Here is a 27,839-nt window from a genome sequence, read left to right on the forward strand (position 1 = left end):
GTTGGCAGTATATCCAAGACACAGCCATGAAAGTTCAAGTTGAAGAATCATGGCTATGGCATCGAAGATTTGGCCACTTTAACTTTCACGCACTAAAAATCCTCCAACAGAAGAATATGATGAGAGACTTGCCTAACATAGAAGAGATCACCGATACGTGTGAAAGCTGTGTGATGGGCAAGCAACATCGAAAACCTTTCCCTGGTAACAAAGCTTGGAGAGCGAAAGGTATACTGGAGCTGGTGCACACCGACGTTTGTGGACCAATGAGGACCCCGTCACTTAAACAAAATAGGTACTTTATTCTCTTTATCGATGACTATTCTAGAATGATGTGGGTGTACTTCATGCGTGAAAAATCTAAAGTATTTACTATATTCAAGAAGTTCAAGAATTTCGTAGAAAAGAGTAGTGGCCATCATATAAAAACACTAAGGAGTGATAGAGGAAAGGAATATACCTCTACTCAATTCAATAAATTTTGCAAAGATGAAGGAGTTAAATGCCAACTCACTTTTGGTTATGCCCCTGAGCAAAATGGCGTCTCTGAACGCAAAAATAGAACTGTAATGGAAATGGCCAAAACAATGATACATGAAAAAGGCCTTCCAAATAGTTTCTGGGCTGAAGCTGTATACACAGCTGTATATATACTAAATCGATGCCCCACGAAAGCCATCGAAAATAAGACTCCGATAGAGGCATGGAGTGGAAGGAAACCGTTGGCGAAACATCTGCGAGTATTTGGATCTATCTGCTACATCCATATTCCAAAGGAGAAACGTCACAAGCTCCAAGAAAAATCAGAGAAGGGAATATTCTTGGGCTATAACACACAATCAAAAGGTTACCGAGTCTACAACTTGAAGACCAATAACATTGTAATCAGCCGAGACGTGGAGTTTGACGAAGACGCTTCTTGGAACTGGGAGAAAGACAAAGTTGAAAGACAAACATATCTGCCGCAGATATCTATGGAAACTCCAGCTCAACAACCACTACAAATGGAGCATTCTCAACAACAGGAAAGTACAGGAGAAACAAGTCCTACTACACCAACTTCTCCGTCGACAAGATTACCTTTGGTGCAAGACGAGTCAAGCCCAGAGTCCACACCTGGAAGAGTCAAAGCGTTAGCAGAGGTATACGAGGCATGTAACTTTACAGCCATAGAACCTGAAAGCTATGAAGTTGCAGCCAAAGATGAAAAGTGGGTAACTGCTATGAACGAAGAAATCAGAATGATCGAGAAAAACAACACATGGGAGTTAGTTGATCCTCCAGAAAATAAAGAAATCATTGGAGTTAAGTGGGTTTACAAAACAAAGCTCAACACTGATGGTTCTATACAAAAACACAAAGTAAGGCTAGTAGCTAAAGACTATTCGCAACAACCAGGAGTCGACTATACCGAAACCTACGCACCTGTAGCACGAATGGATACTATACGAGCACTTGTGGCGCTAGCAGCTCAACGAAGATGGAAGATTCACCAACTAGATGTGAAATATGCGTTTCTAAATGGATTTCTCGAAGAAGAAATATACATAGAGCAACCACAAGGGTTCATCCAGAAAGGAAAGGAAGATCAAGTTCTAAAGTTGAAGAAAGCCTTATATGGACTTAAACAAGCACCACGTGCTTGGTACAGTCGCATTGATAGCTACTTCACAAGTTCAGGATTCAGGAGGAGTCAAAGTGAGCCCACACTCTACATCAAAACCCAAGGTAACTCCGACACTCTCATTATTTCCTTGTATGTTGATGATCTTATATATACGGGAAACAATGAGAGAATGATACAAGAATTTAAAGAAGACATGATGAAAACGTTCGAGATGAGCGACCTTGGATTGATGCGCTATTTTCTTGGCATCGAAATTAGTCAAGAAAATGAAGGCATCTTCATATGTCAAAAGAAATACACAGAAACAAAGAAACAAGAAACCGTTGCACAATCGTCAGCCGAAGCCGAGTACGTAGCAGCTGCAAACTCAGCTAATCAAGCTATATGGCTAAGAAGAATTCTAGAAGACATGGGAGAAAAACAAAATGAAGCCACTCAATCGTCAGCTAATAGTGTTTTACTGTAGCAAATCACTGTAGCAAACTCGTTTTCACTGTAGCACTGTAGCAAAATACGGTTTCACTGTAGCAAATAGTGTTTTACTGTAGCAAAGTAATTTTTACTGTAGAAAAGTCGTTTTTACTTGTACATATATATACATACATATAATTGTTCATGAATCGTCGAGAGTAGTCAAAGGTAATTGTATATATGTAACAGTTCTAAAATTTTGAGACTCAATCTAACAGACTTTGTTTAACGTGTTAAAATAATAAATCGTATAGAGAATTGGTTTAAATAAGTCAAAAATTTTCGGGTCATCACACAAATATTCTGCGACAACAAGTCTACAATTGCAATGGCTAAGAATCCCGTGTTTCATGGCAGAACAAAACATATTGACATCAAATATCACCTTTTGCGAGAAGTCTCCGCCAAGAAAGATATTGAATTAAAATACTGCAAGACTGAAGAGCAAATTGCAGATATATTCACCAAAGCGTTGCCAAGACCCAAGTTCGAGTTTCTACGCAACATGCTTGGAGTAACACCGAAATACATTAAGGAGGAGTGTTAAAATATCATAATGTATTTCTAGAATGATTTAGAATTAATAGATATTTTATTAGAAGATATTAGAGATATAAGATATTAACTACTCTGGTAGATATTTAAGAAGATTAGACTATAAAAATCTAGATATTAAAGTAAGTCAAAATATCAGAATAAACTAGAGAAAGTCCACCGACTTATTATGCCTATATATAGGCTAGTTGTCTCTCAAAATGGGTGTACAAAACAATCAGACAACATTTTTCTACTAATATAAAAACTACTTTCTAAAGATTCCTATCCATATTCTACTTTCATAAATACCCCCTCATTTATCACAAATATATAAATTAATCTCATAACTAAAACTTATAAATCATCACACTTAATAAATTAATCTAAAATTAACATACTTACTATTTCATTTTAATTTTTTCCAATTATTTTCTTTCACTTCATCTTATTCTTCCATATTTTCAAGTTTGAATTTTTGGTGCAGGATGATCCACTGTTGATTTTGTCCAAAAATTCTTAAAAGGAATTTCAGATTTTTGCTACCTGATTTAGTACACTCAGTCACCTTATGTATTGTTTTACTAATATTAATATGAATATGTACTTGCTCTTAACAGATGTCACTATGGGTTATGTATAAATGAACATACACAACCAGCCAATATCTAGAGTAACAAATCCTTCAAACTTTTGAAGTTATGTTTAGCCTTAGATAGCCAAACCACTTACATAAGCCAATACATGTTGGTGGGTATAGAAGAAAGTTTCTATCAATGCTTTGGTTGGTCATTTTGTAGTACATGTTATTGTGCTTTATTCACAGGGTTGGTTTCACTCCTTAATCCTGTAACAGCGTTTATATCGTTGCTATACGCAAATTGAATGGGTTTGCGTTTATATCGTTGCTATACCCGAATTGAATGGGTTTGCTTTTGGTTAAAGAAACATTCAAAGAAAAACATACCTTTCACAGCAATTGTTTTTCAATCATTCTGACATATGTAAACCCGTATGTACTTTGCAACCTCCGACTATAAAAATAACCCGTAATGTGTTCATATTTAATATCACAATTACACTGTTATACCTTACATTCCTCTTAACCGCATGTTGCGTTGGTACTTTGCAGGACTATCATTGAATGATTACCAGGAAATGCTTAACGCAATAGCCCCTGAAAAAAGAAGTCAAGGGACCAAACAATGTTAACCATGTCACAAAGACAGATAAGTCTAAATGTCTTTACTTTGTTTGACCCTCCACAAGTGCTTGAAGATCAGGATGGCATTGACGAATAGGTAGTAAGATCTTTCTTTAGTGCTCATTTTTTTGATGTTGTTGAGAGGTTATTAGGTCGACCGTCTCACATATGAATGGGTCGATTTGTATTTTCTCATTTCAGTATATTCATTTAGAGGAGGCAATATGGGCCATAATGATAACAAGCACTAGGATTATTCACAATTCATGACCACCTCAAAATATTTAGGACATTCACGAATATGTGGGACACTAGAACGAAGAATTGAGAAAAAAACATCAAAGAGATACATTATTGGCGCCTGCAACTTTATACATTACCATATATACTGATATACAAAAGTTATAAACAGTACTATTCGCACGCTTTACTCACTTGTACACCGCGCAACAATGATTGCACACCGGTCACTATTCACGTGAACAATATTTATTCACGTGAACAGTACTATTCACGTGAACATTACTATTCACGATACTGTAGCAAACTTTTTTTTTTTTTTTGTAACATTTTTTTTTCCATTTTTTTTGGTTTCCTTTATATTTTTATTCACTCGCAGCAAATATCTACTAGACAAAAAATATGAATAGTACCGATGGTTTCTTTATAATTAGCAGCATCAAATATCTATTAGACAAAAAATATGAATAGTACCGATTGTTTCCTTTATATTTTTCTCTACCCATTGTAACAATTTTTTTTTTTCTTTTTTGGTTTCCTTTATATATTTTTCTCCACCCGCAAAGATGCACCTATATTGTTAATTTAAAATAACATTTAAATCTTTGACGTGTTATACCTTTTAGTTCGACTCGAGTTGCGCTTCAACGACATCATCGTTAAACTAAACGCAATAAAATACATTGAAAACCGAACCCCTGGCGCGAATCGAGGGTAAACAACTAGTTGAACCTATTCGCAGCTATGGACCGTTGCTTAATACTACTTTTTAATTTAAGTCCATTACTTTTGAACAAGATTTTTCTATTTATATTTTTACAAATTTGAACTTTTGGATCGTTGGATCGTCTATTTATGTTATCATGGTTGATTTTTTTTTTTTTAATATCATCATTTCATAAAACCCGCGAAATCGCGGGACTTTAACTAGTATTTGTTTATATTTACGTGTTTGAGGATATATATAGAAACTAGAAAATGGTCAGGCCATTCCATTGGCAAAAGAAAAAAAAAACTGTTCATCGGCTCGAGTGGTGCTGTTCCTCAGTTCGTGTTCGTACTGTTCATCAGCTAGAGTGGTAATATTCATTGGCTCGTGGCTTGGCTAGTGGCTCGGCTTACTATTCATAAGGGGGAGCCTAATATATGTATTGGTAATGGTAATATTAAGACAAAGTTTCACAGATGATTCCCGTAGTTTGTATTGAATAACACTTACAGACCCAATACTTTTTTCGACAAGAATGGTCCATGTGGTTTCCACCTGAATCACCGATAGACCCTGCCCCTAATGTCCGTTAACTTTTTCCGTTAAAATTTGCATGTGTAATACATAAGGGAATTTTCCTCTTTTTCCCCTCTTCTCCTTTTACCTTGTATCTTTCACTTATTATTTTAAACTCACCTAACTTCTATTCTTAATCCCTCTTCGATCTCTTCTTCAATCAAGAGCACTTGCATATAAATGAAAAAAAAAAAACATAAATCTAAATTTACAGAGATTCATAATTTCATAAAAGAGATTTCAAAACTAATTTTCAGTTTGTACCCCATTTCTAAACCTTGAATCTCAATTTAATACCGTTCAAACCCTAAAGAAACTCAAATACTGCACTTGATTCGGAAACAAACCTGATGATGACGTAAACAAACTGACACCTGTTGCTGCTGGCGTATGCAAGCGACCCTAGTTGATGACTTAAACAAACCGCTACCACCACTGGAACTTGATTTGGAAACTTGCAAATATTAATTCGATTTCTATATAATCGAAAGTCTTTGCTGATTTAGGGTGTCAGGGGCGGAGCCAGGATTTGACTATAGGGGTCGCTTACTCGAGAATTAGATGATAACCACAATAATAAAGTGTCATATTGTCATATTGAGATAAATAAACAACGATAACCATATTATATATAAAAAACATACAAGTTAAACCAATTACATAAGTGATGTCAAAAACAATAAGCAAAAACTAAACAAATTTTGCTCACGCTAAGCCATATTTTTCACGAGGTAACCTGTCAATAATAATAGTTACAAAGTCGAAATTAGTTAAATATTAATAAACATATGGTAAAATATAGTTTATTAAAGGAATTGTACCTTGTGTGGTATAAGTTGGACACGTCGACGTTTTTGAGAAGCAAGAGCATCAATTATTTTTACATCCGTAGAAAAGATATCAGCAATGTCTGTTTCAATATATAGTAGCAAACAACTTTTTAGAAAGTCATTACCCACGCTACAACGAAGTCTTAGATGTAGGAAGTAATATGTTATCTGGAAACATCCCTTCAGAAATAGGTAATCTGGTTGGATTAGGCACTTTACAATTATCACAAAATCAATTCACAGGAAAAATACCTTCTGTTATTGGTAACCTTCAAAATCTACAATTTCTTAGTCTATTCCAGAACCAACTTTCAGGGTGGATCCCAGATGCAATCGGAAACTTATCGAAATTAGGTACTCTCTATTTATCTATCAATGTACTCGAAGGCCATATTCCATCACGCCTAGGAAACTGTCACCGTTTATCAGAATTGTTCCTTTCTGACAACAAACTTAGCGGCAGCATACCGAAAGAAATTTTACAACTTTCATCGCTAACGCTAACATTAAATCTATCTCATAACAATTTGTCTGGTTCACTTCAAGCAGAGGTTGGAGACCTCAATACGTTGAGTAATCTGGATTTATCTGATAACCGTTTATCGGGTAACATACCTAGTACCCTTGGTGGTTGCACTAGCCTTACATTTTTATCCCTCAAGGGAAACTTATTTCAAGGCATGATACCATCATCGTTAAGTTCTATGAGAGGACTCGAAACACTTGATCTTTCTTATAATAATTTATCGGGCGAAATTCCACAATTCTTCGAACGGTTCTCGTTACAATATTTGAACCTATCCTTTAATGATTTTGAGGGTGAAGTACCGGTAGTAGGAGTGTTTGCAAATGCAAGTTCATTGTCAGTTGTGGGAAATAGTAGGTTTTGTGGTGGCTTAGTTGAACTTGGGTTACCCAAATGCAAGTTGACAAAGAAACATAATGGAAAGAAGTTTCCTCCTTTTGTGATGTTCATATTGATTGTGTCTGCACTCATCAGTATATTGGTTTTCGTTTACGTTGGTTGTAAAAGGAAAAGAAAGATCCAAGTGCCTCAATCATCATCGATGAACGGGCGATTCTTGAAAGTTTCATACGGTCAGCTTCTGAAAGCTACCAATGGATTCTCTCAAGCCAACTTAATTGGAAAGGGTGGGTTTAGTTCTGTTTATAAAGGCACACTTGATCAAGATGACAAACTAATTGCAGTCAAAGTATTACATCTTCAAAACCGAGGAGCGGATAGAAGCTTTACAACTGAGTGCGAAGTATGGCGGAGAATTCGACATCGCAATTTGTTAAAGATAATAACCTCATGTTCTGGTGTTGACTTTCATGGCAATGATTTCAAAGCTTTAGTTTACGAGTTCATGCCCAATGGAAGTTTACATGATTGGCTCCATACAAGTGAAAGTCATACATCTAGACTCAACCTTGTTCAAAGAATAAATATTCTCATCAACATCGCATATGCACTTGATTATCTTCACAATCACTGCATACCAAGCATTGTTCATGGTGACTTGAAGCCTAGTAACATTCTACTAGATGAAGATATGGTGGCCCATGTTGGAGACTTTGGTTTAGCTCGATTTCTTGGAATGGATCTAAGCCTAAACAGCTCATCTGTCATCAAAGGAACAATTGGTTATGCACCACCAGGTAAAGTGATGTCATCCTATACATAACTAATTTATTAATACACTATTATTCTAAATTGCTTATAACTTGCAGAGTATGGTCTTGGAAATGAATTGACAAGCAGTGGGGATATCTATAGTTACGGAATATTATTATTGGAAGTGATGACTGGAAAAAAGGACAGATGACACATTGAAGGAAGGTTTTAGCCTTCATAATTTGTTTACATGGCCTTACCAGATCATGTAAATGATATTATCGATGGCGAACTTTTAAATCTTCATCATGAGGATTTTGTCAATGCGAGAAGTAGGCTTTCAAATGCAAAGATTATAGAGGAATGTGTGGCTTTAACCGTGAAGATTGGAGTATCATGCTCTGTGGATTCCCCGTCTCAACGGATGAATATCAAAAATGTTGTCAATGAGTTGCAGCATATTCTAGATGCAATTCAACGTATCTGAGGTGCCATGCTTTATCCTTTTATCGATATCTTGACCTAGATTATCACTAAATGATTTGACTTGATCGGTGTATGTGTCTTTCAGCTTTTCAGGTACAGTACCAAGATTGCATTGAAGAGTTGAAAGTAAATGCCAAGTATAAGATGATGTGTATTAGTTTTGCATTATATTTACCGTCAAAGATGTTCAATATATGGTTTGATTTCATGTTGATGTAATATAATTATATGAGTTTGGTTCTGTAGCAATTTAAGGAGTATCACATTGTTTTGTTTGATTTCATAGGTGATACAATTATATAAAAGATAAGTATTCTGGTATTGACGTTTTTTCATGGACAAGGTTAATATTAGGGATGATAACGGGTCGAAAATACCGCGACCCGCAGGTATCCGTACCCATGATGGGCGGGTAAATCTGAAAAAATTCACCCGTTGTTGGCGGGTCGCAGATACACCCGTTAACTCGCCATACATATATCTACTTATGAATTTATATATATTTCAAATGTAGATCATTCTCAGGTAACACTACTCTGATAGGATATACTTATGTGAAGATTTTTCCGCTATATTGAGTATATTTTGCCACTTTTTTGGGCAGGTTTGGCCACTATTAGTTGCTCATTATGAATCGAGATTATTGTTGTACTTAATGCAAGTATGCTTATTTTGCTCATATATTTGTGCATTTTTTGGTTGGTTATGTTTTCTTGTTTGTTTTTTATTATAGTTGCAGTTTTTTTGCCCCGAAATCATAAATTTCTGAATCCGGCACTGTAACCACCACGTAAAATATTAATCCTATTTTCAATAAATAAGTTTTTACAATAAGTAGTTTTATACAAACACTTTTTATTAACTTTTTCATATTAAGATTTTTTTTTATATAAAATTAAGTCCATTGAGTTCTATGAATCATGAGCTATGAGTTTCTATTTTTAATAATCTTGCCGTTCAAAAAAAAAAATAATTTTGTAAGTCTTGATTTTGCCAAATACCAAGGTCCGTTTTGCTTAACTGGGATTTAAATGTACTTGGACTGTTTCAGGCTATCGGTCCAATAATGGCCCAAAAAAAGAACGTGGTGGCCCAAAATATAAAAGTAGTGGCCAAAAAAGTCCCGTTTCTGATTTCTCCCCTCCTCTCTTTCTCGTCTCTATTCTCTGCATAACAGCAGGTACAACGTTTTAGCATTTAAATCATTTATAAAGGTTATGAATTACTTTTAATTACTACTTTGTAAGCTTTATATTGCTAAAGGGTGTTCCAATGATATATTGGACACTTAAGATTGAATTTTTTGAGGAGTAATTGCTGTAGTTTATACTCCATACACTTCATCTTTTGATTGTTGATACTTCAATGTTGGTAATAATGATCAATTGAGTTTTATGTTACCTAAAATTTGAGTAACGAATATGTAGAATTTTGATGAACATGTCATATTTCTCGATTTCTTTGGCTGGTCATCAGTTAAAGTAATGAATATGTAACCCTTAATGAACACCAACTGCTTGATGAAATTCCCCAATGAGACTTTGATCTTATTTTAACCTCCTAAATCAGTTTAGCATTCAATATATAATGTCGTCATTTCTTGTTTGCTGTTATTTCAGCTAAATGCATGCTACGGAGTACTTGTTATCGACATGACTTACCTCATCATGATTCAGGCTGCAGACTGGAAACTTTGATCCTTAAATTTTTTTTAATATAGTGCCAGTTAGAGTTATTCTAGCTAATAATATTGGTGTTGTTTTGTGCTGTTTTGCTTGTTTCACATATCAAAATTTTGAAAGTATTAGCTGGTCATCAAGCTTACTGCAATGCAACTTTGTGTTTCATGCAGGGTACTTACATATATAGTTTATATCTATACGTAGTTTCAGTCTGACCCCTTTGACATGAACCTGTTCTGAACAGATACCTAGTGGCTGGTTCACTCTTTGAAATATGAGTGCATATTTACTCAATGGGTCTCTTCATTTCCCTTCGATTTCCACAACCCATATGAATTTCACCACCATTTCTTTTTCCCTAAAATGCAAATTCCATCCACATAAAAAACCTAGAAGGTACACAATTATCTGCAGTTCAACAAGTCGATCCAAAAGAAATTCATCAAAGTCTGAGGAAAACGCAGAGGCTCAAGAATTGGTACGAATGCTGTTGAAGAATTTTAATTATGACAAGCCGTTGCTGTCAACGCTCAACAAATTTGTCAAGTTAGTCAGGACTGAACACTGTTTTCTTCTCTTCGAGGAACTTGGCAATTCTGATAAATGGTTACAATGTCTTGAGGTTAGCCTTTTTCTGAAAAAAAGCTTGAAACATGGTTAAATATTAGGTGGGTACTGTAGATTTTTTAGTAATACGTTTGTTAACCTTTTTTGTGTGTTTGGGAATGCATATATATCAATGCTTATGGTTTAAAAAGCTGTGTTCAAATTAAGAACCTGTGCATCAACTTAAAAAATAATACTTAATAATATAAAGCTTCGACCTGATACTTCGGTATACACTTCACTTATCACCGCCCATCTTAACTCTAAAGACAAACCAAAAGCTTTATCTAAAGCTCTTGGATACTTTGATAAAATGAAAGGTACGGAAAGGTGCAAACCGAGTATTGTCACATACAATATTCTCTTAAGAGCATCTGCACAGGCAAAAAATATTAATCAGGTTGAAGCTTTATTTAAAGATCTTGAAGAAAGCGTTTGTAATGGATGCTGACGGGAAAAACGGTATGGTTGATGAAATGGAAGGGGTACTTTCTCGAATGAAAAGTAATCAGATTAAACCAGATATTATTACCTATAATCTGTTGATTGATTCGTATGGAAGAAAACAAGAATTTGAAAAAATGGAACAAGTTTTTAAGAGTTTGGTATGGTCAAAAGAGAGACCGGCTGTTGTCACTCAGAAAGAAACATAGATTTCCACAAATGAAACTGGTTAATCAATCTTCTTTATTAAGGATTAAAATCCAGCTTAAATATCACTTAGTATTGAACTACATGTGTTAGGAATAAAAATTTCTAATAATAATAGGTATAGATTAGTGATTGATCATGGGAGTAATTGCTAGTCTTAGTGTTTAAATGTTAAATTGTAAGTGACTTAGTATGAGTATAAATACTAAGTCACATCCTAAGATTCATAAAGCCTTCCTCCCCGCTCATAATTACACACACCTTCAAGGTGTTTTCCCCAAACTCTCTCAAACACATTGAGAGACTTGAGTTTAGTTGTCACTATCAATTTGATCCCAATCGAATTGATTGTTGAAGAAAGCCGTGGATTTAATCTTAGTTAGATTAATCCATTGGCTATAGGATTTCATTGTACAAATCACAAATTTAGATTCAATAAACAATTTCAGTTCATTCAGAAGATCCGTGTGTTTGTTCATATCATCTTCAACATCATATATTCATCATATAACCTACTGTTATTAATCGGATAATTTGAAAACACTGAATTGAAGCTTATACTAGTATTATCAACGTCTTGTTTGTAATCTTGCATTTTTTTTATTTATTATTTTTTAACAGCAGTAGGGGGACTTAACCACCCACGTGTTCATCTTTCGCAGTTGCATAACCCCCCCCCCCCCCCCCCCCCCCCCCAACTGCTACCCAGGAGGAAACCCGCCCAATCCGACGGCATGGGCTGTAAAATCACCTTTCGGTGGTGGAATTCAGGGGTAAAGGGGTAACCTTGCGTACAATGCTGCACCCCATGGGAGTTGAACTCCTCACCTCTCACTAAGAGAGACAGGCCACTACCACATGAGCTACAACACAAGGTTGTAACCTTGCATTAGATTAAGTGCTTTGTCATACTAAAAAGTTGTGTCTTTTACGGTATATTTATGAAACATACATTCTTTATCGTTTATCTACTTTTTTTTTATTAGCAAGGAAACTCCCCTATGAAAGAGTACATTAACTTCCCCATAGAGGTAAACCTCGTGTAATCAAGCTCCTTGAGCGTGAGACCTGGTACCGGGTGGTCACACTCCCTTTTTGAACGAACTCGCTTTGCCAGGATTCGAACCTGGGCGGTGTGCTTCATTGGGTAACTCAGTGGCCACTCAGACAAGCCTGCGTGGTTTCGTATTATGTACTTTAACAAGCATATCAATCTGTCATTATCAAATTTATGGTTTAGTTGTTCAATTGTGATTTTTGAGTACTCTGATTGTCATAGATGATACATTTCAAAGGTGTTTTACTAAAATTTTAGGATGCTTGCAAGGTTTTTTTGAGGTGTCCTCTTGCCTTTTTTGTTGTTGTTTTTCCTGAACAGTGATGATCACTTGCAGGAAGGTGTAGTTGGTTTCTAGAAATTCTAAAGCTAGCTGGTCAAAAGCTGTTAGCCTTATGGATGATTAGTGCCACTAATCATTTACTGCAGGGTGATCAAGGTTCGTGTTCATATTATATTATACTAGGTTCAATGCCCGTGCGTTGCACGAAGAACTTTACGGTTTGCGGATTGAACTTTTAGTTGACATATATTGTGGAAGGGTTTGTATCAGGGTCGGTAGGGGAGGAGTAGGTTGAAGAAGATACGTGATTTGTGTGCAATTCCAACAAAAATGTGAAGCATGTATATAAAATATTAAATAAGCAATATATGAAAGAAAAATGATGGTTGATGCAGTTTCCTACATCAATAGCATTCATTACAGATAGTCAACAATTTTGACACTAAGCTCCAACTTGGATAAAAGTAGTAGTCTCCTTTTGTTCATGTTTTTTACAAAAATGTGGAAACATCTACCAGTGTTTCACAAAGTATACAGAATGAGAATAAAAAAGATGGGCATAGTGATTAGATAGGTGGTGCACCTCCTTCTTTAGTGGGTCCTCGAGGTTTTCTGCAGAGCTGATGTGTCTTTGGCAGCAAACATGGACCAAATTGTATGAAATTGAAACAAAAACTTTGATTATGCATATAAACAATAATGAAAATGAGTACGTGACACAAATAGTGCTAACAACGTACCTCTTAAGGGACGGATGTGGTGGACCCAAAAGTAATGTTATTCAACATGGCAATGTGGGTGGGACGTAAAGTGAGAGAAAATCTGCAAGTTACAACAATAGCATATAAAGTACTTAGATAAGAAATAATTACAATGGTCGTTTGAGTTTCATAACACGTTGGGTCAATTTCATAGTACTGCAATATGGATTATATTACTATAATCTGTTAGTATTAGTGGGGGGCAAACCTCATTTTCCCTACGAACTTGTTAAGCGTGGGTATCTCAACATCGTCGATAATGAGGGTGGCTGATGTATTTGAGAGGGAAAGCGTGCCTATAAAGAGGAAGATGCAACAGTTAATACCGGGTGACAAAAGAATGGGAAACTGGGAATGGGTGTGTAATGTGTTTGAAAAATACCATTGAAGGTCTTTTTGACCGAGACAGATGTTAGGATGATGCAATACAACATAGACGCTGCGGGTATCTTCTCTACAAAAGACAGACCCAAGTTTCCCCACAGCGTGGTTCTGATTGTACGACCCCTGTGAACAAACAAAGGGCGACGAAAACATGCGTAGATAGTTACTAACAAAATCGAATAAAAGGCAAGGCAAGGTCGACAGTTAAGTGTCTTGTATACCTTTCGTTAGCAAGATCGAATTCTAGGGTGGTTGCGCCTGTTTTCTGTGGCTGTGGAGTCCCAACGTTCATAACACATCCAACGACATCTACGAAACAATGTTGGATGTTCTTAGTATGCTATAGTAATTATATGATATAAATAAATAACAGCCCAAAGGTCAAGAAGTTATACCAAGTACGTATTTGCCGGTAGTGGGCTCGAGGTCTTCAATTTCAATGCAACTAAAGGGATGACGGATAAACAAATATGTCTCAGTCGCTCCATTTTTTTCAGGAATGTCGAACCGTGCAGCTGAATCATGAGCTTATTGTCCTTTAAAATACGGTACTTGTCTCTATTGGGTATCACGTCAAAACTCAAAATGGTTGAGTAAGCATACACATCCATCCTTCAATCTTGGGATAAAATGGTGAGCTACATTGCTTTTAGCAGTCAACTGGATGACATCACCCTGAGTAACATGAAAGGTAGCAGATTACTATACATGTCACTGAGTACTAAATATGTGCAAAACTTAAATGTTAATATTAGCCTTTGAAAACAACATACTGATGGTGAGTTGGACAAAGACATCACAATATCCATTTAAAAGTGCACAAAAACATATAGGTGCAAACTTTATAAAACTATAAAATGATTTGCACAGATACATCCAATAATAGTATTTATCCTAACTTGCAAATATATATGTATAAAATTATATGGTAATATTAGGCTTATAAAACCGCAGAATGATGGTGATTTGTACAAACACATTTAAACACCATATTTATTTTCAAGTCCATTAAAACTATATAATTTCAATACTTTATAAAAGTCGATATCCATTTAAAAGTGCACAAAAAATATATAGGTGCAATACTTTATAAAACTATAAAGTGATTTGCACAGATACATCCAATGACAGTATTTATCCTAACTTGCAAATATGTATAAAATTATATGGTAATGTTAGGCTTATAAAACCACAGACTGATGGTGATTTGCACAAACACATTTAAATACAATATTTATTTTCAAGCCTACTAAAAATATACAATTTCAATACGGAGTACTTTATAAAAGTATCTAGTGAGGGTGCTCTACACAAATACATGTAACCAGCTCTATACCTGTTCATTTATTTAAAGAACTTATAAATTAAATATTAGGATTCGAGCATTATGGAAAGACTGTCATTTTCACAAATACATATAGCCACATTATTGATGCTTTCTTGGCCTAAGAAGAAACCGTTTTCATTCAACATTTGTAGGAATCAATCACAAACTTTAATGTCATCCATAAATTCATATTCTGCTACAATAACTTACATAATGTATCTATAAAATTAGGCAACGCAAATGTAGAGATAAAGGTGAGGTTTCTACCTGCTCGTCGGAGGCGATGAAATCGGTGCTCAAATACTTCCCGTAAGCGGTATGCGTATCCCAGCTTCGACTGATCATCACTTTCACCTCCGCTTCCTTTCCTACTTCACGTTGGTGAAGGAACACATATGTTTTGTTCTCAAGACCACCTGTGCATGTTTGGTTAATTTGTGCCATTGCAATTGAATCTGCTTTTCTCGTCGATATGATAACAATACTGGCCGTCCTTGCAATTTATAGTCATATTGCAGGGTCCAATTAATAGGTTTAGCAGATAACGGCAAATAAAAAAACGAAGGGAGAGGAATTCAATTGGCTTCAACTGTGATTCATTTTAATTCAACTACAGAGGTTTGGGAGGGAGGAAGATAAGGCGTTACGATTAATTGCTCTGCAATAAGGATTTAGGGTTGCTTTTGCCGATTCAAATGGAAAACCGTTCAATTGAATGGGATATGTGATATTGATTTGAGATTGAAGATGAAGCGGTGGGGATATAGAATAGAAGCAGAGTAAAATAAGAACGGGTGAAATTAAATTGGAATTAAATATCTAATAATAAGGCATTTTTATATATAAAAATCTGTTCTTTTATAAATTGAGTTTTTACTTAAATTTAATAATGAATGAAAACCATACATATAACCAAATAATAATAACCAAATACTTGTAATTTTAGTGAACATTTATTGTGCATAATTATGACTCAAGGAGTCACTATTTAGTTATAGATAGATTATATATCTTCTACTTGTGAACCTATATGTTCTCTTCCTATTGGTCAAAAACACAATATTCACTTTTTTTCCCCCTTGACATTTTTTTTTTTTTAAATGGTTTATAATAGGTTTTGCTTTTTTTTCTTCTTTTTGAGCTGGTTTCCAAAAAATGCTCTTTAAATGGGCTATTTTACTCGCTTGTGGGCTATCATTTAAATTAGTTGGGCTTATTTTCACTCCTGTTGAAACCTACCTTGCCCAAATCTTATTTAAAAACGATTGTCACCACCTCACCTCACCACCTCACCTGTTGCATACCATACCATACCATACCCTCCCTCCCACCCACCTTACATTCTACCTTACCTTCTTTCCCTAATTCCTTCTTTCTCAGCTTCTTCTTTTCAACTATTAAATCATACTACCAAATCCTTTACGTATTTTTTATTAAATTCATTTTTGGAAGTTCAATTCAATTGAGTTGAATTTTGTTTCAACTTCTAAACCTCATAATTTCGCATTCAATTTTGACTTGTCAGATCTGAACTCTCATCTGTTTGACCCAGGTTTGATTTATCTTACTAATTTCGTTCTCGATTTGTTTTTAGATCTTGATGTGACTAGACTGAATCTAATTCTATATAGGTATGTGATTTAGCTAATATTGTTAGTGTAATGTTTATAGTTTTAAGAGTATATATGTAAGTTTGTTGTTTGATTGATCATATAGTTTTTGGAAATATTAAGCGTTTTTATTGTACATTTTTCAGTTTTTGATTAGTTTTATAACATTAACATATCAAGTTCAATTGATTATCTCTGTTACCATTTTTCATTTCTTAACAGGTTTAAAATTTCTTAAATTGGGTCAACGGATTCACGCTCATTCAATTATTCACGGTGTATTTCTTTATTGTTTCACCACTGCTGTTATGATTTGATTTCCTATTACGATTGATTTTAATTTAGGGTTTTCATATAGGAGAAAAGGAACTTTTTTGAAATCTTTTTGGGGGGTTTTTTGGATGATTTCTGGTGGGAATATTTATTAGAGAAAGCGATTGAGTTTAGTGTATGGTATTGAAGGTGAAGATATGGAATGTTAGACTGGGATTGAAGAAAGGGAAGCTTATGATTTAACAATTGATCCTCAAGTGCCTCTATTGTAAGTTTTATTTTGTATTTTTTTCGTTAATTTTTTTTATGGTAAAAAAATTGAAGTTGAATGATCACAATTTGTGTCATTTACTGTTTTTATTTAGTACATATATTTTTGCTAATTTGAAGGAGTTTGTTTTCGAAGAAATGTTAGATGTGAATCTGCTTATATTTCTGGGTAATGCAAATTTGTGCTCGAAGAAATGTTTCAGGTATTTTTTGCATGTTGACTTTCGTCATCTACGTTTTCCCTATATGTGTTCCATTTTCTGTCATTGTTGGATTCATAATGCTGATTGTTTTCAATTTTTTGGAACTTCCGGAGCGTTTGGGTAATAACAAGTTTCGTCGTTGAACTGTAAGTTATTTTTTTCTGGGCTGTTTTTGTACATGGTCATAGTATGCGCTAAGTTTAATTGCTACAAACTGATGGCTTTAGTTTTGTGACTTGAGTTTTTGTGCGCTCTCTTTTGGTGTGAATTGTAGAAAACATCAAAATAGGTGTTCCGATTAAGGTGATTTAGCTGTGGTTATATTGGACATGTGATGGTGGTGACAGTTAACGGCTTCGGTACTGATTCATGCGATGAGGTTAAAAAATAAGGTAATTAAATTCAAAACTTTGGGGTGTAGATTATTAATACAGTTATGTATAGCTTTTTGAGTAAATGTGTGCATAAACTCAGAGTAGTGGACAAAATTCTATTCGGGTTGATCAACCTTACAAACACCAAAAGTGACATGTGTGACGCGTTACTAAACCCACACGACCCACATATAAATCAATCTCTAGTGTATCGGTACAGAACATGTCATACGACACGATTAAAGACTACCATGGACAACATTGTGTGTCGCAAGTACTTTATACAAAACAACAAAGTTTGACCCGTTACTAAACCCACTTTTATAGTCTACCATGGACAGCAATTGTGTGCCTGCAGTACTTACTACCCATTTAGCCACTGATTTTACTAGCCAGCCTGCATAGACCAAGACAAAATTCCTATATTGATAAAATCATCATATTTGTCAAAAGCCGGCCGGTTTATTCTAATATGACTATTTCAAGCCGGCTGAAAACTAGTAACTTCCACTTTCATCTCGACTTAACTACAATTCAACATTTCATTAGCTTCTCAATTTTCATATTATAACTTGATCAAAACCATAAAATGTACACATTTTTATCGGTACTGATTCATGCGATGAGGTTAATAAATAAGGTTTTACGTTTTGTTCTTTTATTGCGATCGACATAAATAATTGGGGTCTCAATCATTTGGCTCCTTTGGTTTACTATTTTTTTTAGATGTTTGTTTCATAGTACAAATTTGGATTTTAGGTGTTTCACCTAAAATCGCGAAGTCGTTGTCGCTATCTCCACTATTCAGTAGCTTCATGGTCCAACTATAATTGTGGTAATATTGATTATGTTTTCCCTGCTAATTTTACGTATTCTATTTACATGTTGTTTTTGGTTCGCAGTTGATCTCTTATATTGGTAGTGTTTTCGACCTCCTTACACCGATTTAGATTCGTAAGGTATTTTTCTATAAATTAACTTTTAATATATTGTTTTGATAATATTTGAAATACAGTATTTGAATTTCTTTTGGGTATAATCTGATTTGTGTGTTCATATTATGATTGATGCAGGCTTTAGCAAGACCCTCATTGATTTTTTTTTCAAACGGTGTATTTTGTTCCAAGTTTGTATGTTGTATGCGCTTTGATTTTCATATAATACTGAGTTTTTCTGTATTATCTATTGTTAACTGCAGTTGTTGAAGAAATGATTTCATATTCTATCTTATGCATGTTTAAGCTAGAGTACTTAATCTTCAGATTCTGTATCTTATGTGTTTCTGTGTGTGGTGTTTTCTTCATCTTGTTTGTTTATGTGTTTGCATTAATTATTAATCTGTAAAGAATCATAGCATATATCTTTTTTTCAATTAGGTTATTGCTCTTAAGATGGTTTCTTAAGTTACTGAAAAGTGTTAGAGAATACACATAAAATGAAGCAGTTTCTTTTTGGTTTCGTTGATAATGTTTGCATTGAATGTGATACGTTTTTGTATTATTTTATTAAAGTTGTTGGTAGTTTACAATAAGTATGTGACTATAGCGCTAATTGGTTTGGTTGGTAATAAGTTCTTCCAGTTGTTATTTGTTTTGATGTCCATTCTCATTGTTTTTTGTATGTGAATGCAGCGGGTACATGTTGTTCGTGTTTTTCTCGAAGCCATTGTTCATAGCTTATATCGATGATTGTGTAAATGATGTCTTTCATCAAACATGTTTATTAGGGTTGTTGTGAAATTGTTTTTGGATGATAACTATTGTGAAGATCAAATGCAGCGGAAGCCATTAAGGTTCAATTTTCATTCAAACTTTGCTTATTAAAGCCGAACACTATTGCCGTGCTTAAAGTTAGCAAGTTTGAACTAATTGTTTTTAAATGGTAGATAACTTGAAGCTATAGTTTATTGCATAGTCATTGTTAACACTGAAACTCATATTGAATGTGGTTTACTAGGAAAATTTGAGTTGTAACAAAAATAATGTTGTAGTCATATATGTTTGATGATTATAAGTGTTGTGCACCATCTCTTTAGATACGATGTTTGGTAAATAACTATCGTAATCGCATAAAATTATCATTCGATGTGTAGTCAATAATGATCGTATCGCATACAATTGTCAGTAGCGAAGCGCGCACCCCTCAATCTTGTTCTTATCATTCTGCTGTGCTCAGTTTATTATCTAGTGGTTGTACATGAGCTGCATGATTTATGTTTTAATGGAATAAAATTATTTGGCTATTTAAAAAAGAAAATAAGAACCTCATGATCTTCATTTTCAAGTCAACTCAAGACACTATACGGAGTATAATTTAATGGGGTTTTTTGAAGATTATCTTATTACTACGTTTAAAAGCATGAATAATCAATCAAAAAATAGGGATGACAATGAACATCCGATCCGTTTAAAGTGAATATGAATGATTTAAATGGATGATTATTGAATATGGATGTTTATTGAATCGGATATTAACAAACCCAATTTAACCAGAAATATTTAAATATTTAAATATATAAACATATTATATATAAATATAAATATATCATCATAATTATTCTCAGTTTATATATATATATATATATATATATATATATATATATATATATATATATATATATATATATATATATATATATATATATATATATATATTGTAAGATCCTGATTTCGTTTTAGGCCAAACGCGCGCCGCGCACTTGGCCGCGCGCCGCGCAAAACACGCTGGCAGACCCACTTCGTTATTTTAGTGTTTTAAAAGGGGTATTTTGGTATTTTCACTTGAGGGTCGGTTTATGAGCCACAAAACTGATCCATTGACTATCTTATCCTCATTTCACCTATTTTCACTCACACACTTGCATCTAGAGAGAGAGAAAGGAGTTTAGAGACAGAGAGCTTGATTTGGGGAAGAAGGAGTTGATTTCTCACCAAAGCTCGGGTTTTAAAGTTGTTCATCTCGCTCCTAGCTACGTTGTGGTAGTATTGGTAAGTTCAAACTCCGAATTTCATTTGTTAGATTTGATATTCAAGTTAGGGTTAGAGCTTGATTTGTTGTGAAACCCTCTTAGATGATGAAATGAGTTTATGGTGACTAGTTATTCTTGTCACTTGGCGGGTTTTGGGTTGGTTGACGATTTGGCCTTGATTAGGCTTTGATCTTGAGTTTAATCACTAGGTTTAGTGATTATGGAAGTGTTGGAACACTTTTGGGCGTGTTTGGTTGACTAATTTTGAAATGAGTCAAAATTAGGGTTTGGTGTCAAAATGGGTGAGACACGTGTTCAACACTTGTGTTCGGGTTTAATCGGTATGTTAGGACCATTTCCACTCGTGTTAGTGAATATTGGTTAGTTTGGGCGCGGTTTGTGCTTGGAAGTGCATTTGGGTCGAAATTGCACTAGTTGTCAATTTTGGTTGATTTGTAAATCCACCCTAATTGTGTTGTTGTGTTTGTGATAATGGAATAGGTACATTCCATTGGCGAGTTGCGGATTATTCGGTTGCATTCATCGAGGCGACAAGGTGAGTGTTAATATCCTATGTGCATATGTATGTGTAGGATGGGTGCGGGTCGGGTGAAGTGGTTCTCGGTTATAGAGCTCACTTCACATATAGGTGGATTTGATGGACTTGTGTATAGGTCCAATTGGCACGGTTGTGCGTTTTGGTTGACCACCTTTGGCGAGGTGCACATTTTGTGTGCACATTATCACACGTGGTTGTGATGTGGATGATATAACCCCAAAGGCGAAGGGTTTGATATGAAGAAGTGAGTCACGTGTGGATGCGGATTCACGATGACGCGTGTAGTTCGGTCATCTTATTGAGGTAGTGATCTCGTGTGGTTGCGGATTCACTAAGGCTCGTGTAGTTCGGCCAACCTCGATGTTGTTGTGTTAATGAAGATAGTAGTCTCGTGTGGATGCGGATTTACTAAGGCCCGTGTAGTTCGGCCAATCTTCATTGTGGTATTTGGGTTAAGGGGTTAACCTTGGACGTTTATATATATATATATATATATATATATATATATATATATATATATATATATATATATATATATATATATATATATATATATATATATATATATATATGTATATATATATTGTTGTGATGTAGCTAACTCTCCGGGTGTAGCTTATTTGGCTTTGTTCACATCGTCGTCGGTGAACTTACTTCATTGTTGATGTTTAGCTTGTTGCTTAGTGATTGTACGGTAATGCTTAGCTTAGCTTGCCTTTATGCTTGGATGCTCCGGTATGCGTTATTTGATTATTTGTGCGGCGTGTCCATTTTATGCATATATATGTATGTAGTATATTCTCACTCACTAAACGTTAGCTTACCCTCTCGTTGTTTACATTTTTATAGGTTCGCGTGTTGGCGGCTCGGGTAAGCGTGTGGATTAGAGATCTTGGCTAGGTTGCTTTAGAAGATCTAGCTTTTGTACTTGATTAGGATTGGGTAGCGTATCCCTAATCACCATGCTCGGTCTTTGTTTGTGTTAAACTAAAACGGGTCGAATTTGTCATGTTTATGTAATTATGGGTCGTTGGAGTCCCAAGAGTCGTATTACACTTTTGTCAATTAAAAATCCCGGATGTTGATTGTTTAAAAAAAAAGCGTTGGATTGGGTTTGGGTTAACGAAACTTGGTTTGATGGAAAATGGTTGTTTTATGTTTAAAATGGGCTGACCAGTTTTCCCAGCTGAAGTGCGCACCGCGCACGGCCTTGCGCGCCGCGCAAATGACCACATGCTGGTGGTCTGCTCTTGTTACTGATTTATGAATCTGTTTCACGCTATAAATCGCGTCGCGCAGGTCTGGGTGCGCCGTGCCGATCCCAGGCCAGTTCACTGTTTGTTCTTAAAAAAAATGTGTCGAGTGGGTATAGTGGGATAAGAGGATAAGTGATTTTGTGATTTTTATATCTTTAGTTCTATAACTCCGATTTAATAAAAAAAATTTTGGTATCAATTTTAATTTTGAAGATTCAGATTTTTTTTTTAACTGGATTCTAAACATACATCTGATGTATGTTAGCTGCTGTTGGATGCATGTTAGCTGCTGTTCATGCATCAGATGTATTTAAAAAAACAACAACAACTTTTGATTAATGGAAAACGGTGTTTAGGGTTTAGTAATTAGGGTTTAGAAATGAGGGTTTAGGGTTTAGAATTAGGGATTAAAATGAGTTTTTAATACGAACGGTTTGGAGTTTAGGGTTTAGGGGTTGGGGTTTTGGGTTTTGGGTTTACGGAGTAAACCCAAAACATTAAACCCTAAACCCTAACTCATAAACCCTGAACTCTAAATTAGGCTAAATTTAAGAAGAAAAAAAAAACTCAAAATAGGTTAATATGCATCAGATGTATGTTAAATTGCGGTAAAAAAAAAAAAAACCTTTTTTCCCTGAATCTACACAATGAATGCTATTCCAAAAAAATTTTATTTTTTGAATTGGAGCTCTAGAACTAAAGATATAAAGAAGCAAAATCACTTATCTCCTTATCTCAAAATTAATGTTTATCCCTTGATCTCTTCTATATATATATATATATATATATATATATATATATATATATATATATATATATATATATATATATATAAGGTGAGGATCCATTGTCGGTGTGCTTTGCAATAACAATAAGTAAAAGTCAAGGACAATCACTATCTTGTGTCAGTTTATTTCTTCCAAAACCGTTCTTTAGTCATGGACAACTATACGTTGCACTATCTCGGGTTACTAATCAGCAAGGAATCAAGATATTAATCTTAGACAAGGATAACAAACTATCCAACACAACAAAAAATTTGGTATACAAAGAAGTCTTGCAACACTTATAGACTTAATTGAAGAAATGTTTTAAATAATTTACATTTGTATGATACCTATGAACTATTATGTATGTGTAATGTTTTTTCTTTAAATATTTGAATTATGTTGATCCATCAAGTATAATCTATTTTTTAAATATGTTTCATTCATATCAGATATATGAAACATAATTTATGTTTTAATGTTATGTTACTAATATTATACGTACGCTATATTTGAAATAATATTAAATCCAACATGAAACGCATGGGCTCTTAAACCTAGTATATATATATTCTAAGTAACTAGAGGGGGGGGTGTGAATAGTTACTTAGTCGATTTTTAAAATTTACTTTGCGTTTTCTTGAACTTGAACTTGATATAGTGTAACTTGAAGTGTTTGTTCTCAAACAATACTTATAAGATATATGTATATGTGAATATAATCAAAAAGGTAAGGAAAGAGAGAACAAACACAACGATTTATAGTGGTTCGGGAAGATGTTAACTAATCTTCCTTAATCCACTCCTCAATTCTACGAATTGAGATTTTTCTTCACTATGATACTCCAAACTCGGTGGAGTGTCCGGATACAACACTAGTACTTCGATAAGCTGCAACTTGTGAACCCTTACGTCCCTTTGAAGACTTCACAAACACCTATAGCTCTTACCACAAGATCCTAATGCACTATCCTAGTGAAAACACAACTACCTTCTAGATCCCTTTAAGAAGATAGTTTACAAGTAAACTTACAACTTAAGCTTACAAGTACTCTAGCTAGAATCACTCTAAAAAGATTACAATTAATTATAAGAATGATATCAGTAAGTATGAGAAAATATGAGTGCAAGAGGTGAGTCTTCAAATGCTTCAAGGCTTGGATTTTATAGGAAAGAGAAATCTGCCTGGAAGTTATACGACTCGCTGCACTGTCGATCGTGGTTCGACCGTGTACCTCTGATATCTGATTCATATAGCCGTTTTTGTCCTTTGAAAATTGTCATTTTCCCTTGTTGAATAGCTACAACTAAAGGCCAATTATCTCTGAAATCATCCCCATTACCTTTTTTGTTTTGGACATAAGTGTAGAAGTTGACATGTCCATAAAAGAAGAAAGTCTTCAAACTTTGACCATTTGTCACTGATTACTTAATGGGGTAATTGCAGAATTTTGTCTCTTGACAAACCATTATCTTCCAAAAACTTAATCAACCTTTCTTAATTACTTGTGATATTGCTAATGAAAGTATATTGTCCTTTGGAACATTGTTACATCTCAAATGAACTAGTTTGAATCTAGTTGGAATATAATTGGAGACTTTAACAGCTTACTAGTTCACAATAATACATACATAAAAATGATACATAAGAATCATGGGAGAGCATCTCTTTTGTTAGGACTTTTAATGACCATCATTTGTATGTATTTGAATGACATTTGGTAATAAGTTAAAGATAAAACACTTTTGTGTTTAACTTTAATTGAGCTTAAAATGTTATTAAGATGTCATTAGGTGTGATTAGTAAAAATTAGCATCTTTTGGTTCAAAACTTTTTTGAGATCAAAGAGGGCAACTATTATAAGTATGTTTAAAAAGGTTTTGTAAATTATAGATGCCTCAAAGTGGTCTAACTTAAAGTGTATGAGTTTGGTAACAGAGAAAACTGCGATCGAACTGCGGTTGACCGTGAGGTTAGCCGCAGATAGGCAATTTTGGAAAAACTTAGATTCGTTGGTACAGGACATACACGGTCAGGTTCACAGTCGACCTTGGTGCAGCCGTATACTACTTTTACCAAGTTATTTATTTATGCGTTGGTCTTTTGCCAGAGATAGTGTAGGCTTATGAACTCATGTCGTATTACATATGATTACACACTTATCTCTTTTGTGTCATCATCAAAACAAAGTGATTAACTTTTGAATATTATGAATGGAATCTTAACCAACATTCTCCCCCTTTTTGATGATGACAAACATATGAGTAAGTGGTTAACTATGTAAGCCGACATAAGTGTTAACGTCACTTACCATACACTTTCTCCCCCTTTTGTCGAAGCAAAAAGGTTAGTCCCCCTTGGAACTAAGCGCGCCATAGAGTAATGTTCCCCCTTAAATCGTACAAGCTTATCAATTGTTCCTGTTTATCAATAGGATGGCTCACCCTCGAACCAATATTAAACATAAAGAGTAACAAACATAATAAGCATAACAAGTACGTCACAATAACTAGTACATAACAAGTTTTATCTTTAGGACAAGTGTTGTATCTACCCGCCCTTAAAACTTATTATTAACCAACATTGATTGTTCAAGGATAAATGCCGTTGGTGCTAAACGCATCGGAGATAGTTGAGCCTTCATTGTCGGAAGAGATAATGATGACCGGATGAGCTTCCCAATAAGTTAGAGGAATTGTGGACACGGGTTGAGGAATTTGAGAAGGGTTGATGGCACCAACAAATCGGAAAAGTCGATTAAGATGGTTTAAGTATGGAAGTGGATGATTTCCTAGTTCTCGAAGGTAACCCATTCTTTGAGTAGTGAGATAAGCGAGATTTATGGGCTCATGAGTAAGAAGAGACCACATGACAACAACTTCGGCTCCTGAAACGTGAGTGGCGGTAGGTTCCCTACAATAGACATTGTTGCAAATGATGTTTAAAATAAGTTGAAGATCATGGCGTATTTCGTCATCTTGAATGCGAAGTCATTGGTTGAGGTTTCGTTGTACTCCAGGAGTGTTAATGAGATCTAAGATAGGTTTCAATGGAAATGTAGGGTTAAGTGATCTTAGATCGGTAGAAGGAGTATAGAAGGAACGCCCATTGGAAGGAGTAGCCATAACGGTTGCGAATTGTTCAAGAGACCAAGTGTAGGGTGTATTAAAGAGTCGAAATACAACTTGGTCGGGATTTGAAACATCAAGATGAGCATAAAAATCCCTAATCAACGTTGGATAAATGACTTCATCAAACTCAAGGAATTAGAAGCAATTGTTTTGAGTGAAAAGTTGAGTTAGTTCGGGAAATTCGGTATGATGAACAACACGCTCTTCATGAAGTGTTCTAATTTCCATGTGTTGCCTATTGTTCGTTATACGTTGATTTCTCATGTTGGTAAATTCCTAGAAAAGCCACATTTTTAGAAAGATATTCAAATTTATTATATAATTTTGAAAAACTATATGCCAAACATGTGTAGATTAGTCCTTGTCTAAACTCATTTTGAAAACAAAACTTTGAAAGTAAATTGTGCCATTTCTTTTTGAAAATTTAAACAAGTTTAATCATTTTGCTTTATGTTTGTCAAGAATAGATACTAGTCATAAGATTCACAAGTATCATAATGATTTGTTCAAACATATGTGTGTGCATGAATGGGTTTAAAAGCTTAAAACATATATGAGATTTTATGCAAGAAACCACTATTATGGCACATTTGATAAGTAATGCTTTTCATAACAATTTTACTAATATAATTAAGGAATTCATGCAAGAAAACAAGTGTTCCTATTAGTTTGGAAAATTGAAAGAGTTTGGACCACTTTTTGGAGAGTACTTGAAAATAGGACAAAAGCAAATCTAGAAATCCAGTGGTTGGGGTTTAAAGAAGAGATGTGTTTGGTGGAAAAGTTGTTTGGATATTAAAGAGAGTACATAAAAGACAAAGAAAATCTTCAGACACGGTGCGTGGTCTGCAAGGGATTTTACGGAGTATGTTTCATCATTCTCAACCCATTCCTAAGCAAGTTAAAGGTTTCCTTTTTAAGGGGCTTAGTGAATATGTCAGCTATGTTTTCAGCAGATTCTACCTTGTCTAACACAATATTACCATTTTGGAAGTGATCATGAAGGAAGTGGTGCCTAATGTCTATGTGTTTAGTCCTAGAGTGTAATATTTGATTTTTAGATAAATCTATAGCACTTTTGTTATCAAAGCATATGGGTATTTCGGATGAGATGATACCGTAATCAAGGAAGGTTTGCTTCATCCATAACACTTGTGCGCATGCTCTTCCCATAGCTACATATTCTACTTCGGTGGTAGACAATGCAACGGACGTTTGCTTCTTCGAGAATCATGATGTTAAGCAAAGACCCACGAACGCGCATACTCCACTTGTGCTTTTTCTATCAATCATTGATCCTCCGTGATCGGAATCTGCAAAGCACATAATATCAACCCCGGTGAACTTTGGATACCATAACCCAAGATGCATTGTCCCCTTT

General features: G+C 34.8%; 2 long non-coding RNA genes and 1 pseudogene across 2 annotated transcripts; all 3 read left to right on the plus strand.

Annotated features, from left to right (window-relative positions):
• The first annotated feature begins 2,874 nt into the window (after positions 1-2,874).
• On the plus strand, positions 2,875-4,099 carry LOC139864977 (uncharacterized). Its single transcript, XR_011764566.1, has 2 exons — positions 2,875-3,644; positions 3,765-4,099. It is a non-coding gene; the product is annotated as an uncharacterized lncRNA (long non-coding RNA).
• A 5,923-nt stretch (positions 4,100-10,022) lies between these two features.
• LOC139863253 (pentatricopeptide repeat-containing protein At4g39620, chloroplastic-like) lies at positions 10,023-11,236 on the plus strand (annotated as a pseudogene).
• Positions 11,237-16,425: 5,189 nt separating this feature from the next.
• LOC139862828 (uncharacterized) lies at positions 16,426-18,983 on the plus strand. The gene is made up of 7 exons (XR_011764291.1): positions 16,426-16,598; positions 16,879-17,197; positions 17,320-17,402; positions 17,516-17,548; positions 17,677-17,794; positions 18,679-18,735; positions 18,850-18,983. It is a non-coding gene; the product is annotated as an uncharacterized lncRNA (long non-coding RNA).
• Positions 18,984-27,839: the final 8,856 nt, after the last annotated feature.

Source organism: Rutidosis leptorrhynchoides, chromosome 8, assembly GCF_046630445.1.
Source record: "Rutidosis leptorrhynchoides isolate AG116_Rl617_1_P2 chromosome 8, CSIRO_AGI_Rlap_v1, whole genome shotgun sequence".
Classification (NCBI taxonomy): Eukaryota; Viridiplantae; Streptophyta; class Magnoliopsida; order Asterales; family Asteraceae; genus Rutidosis; species Rutidosis leptorrhynchoides.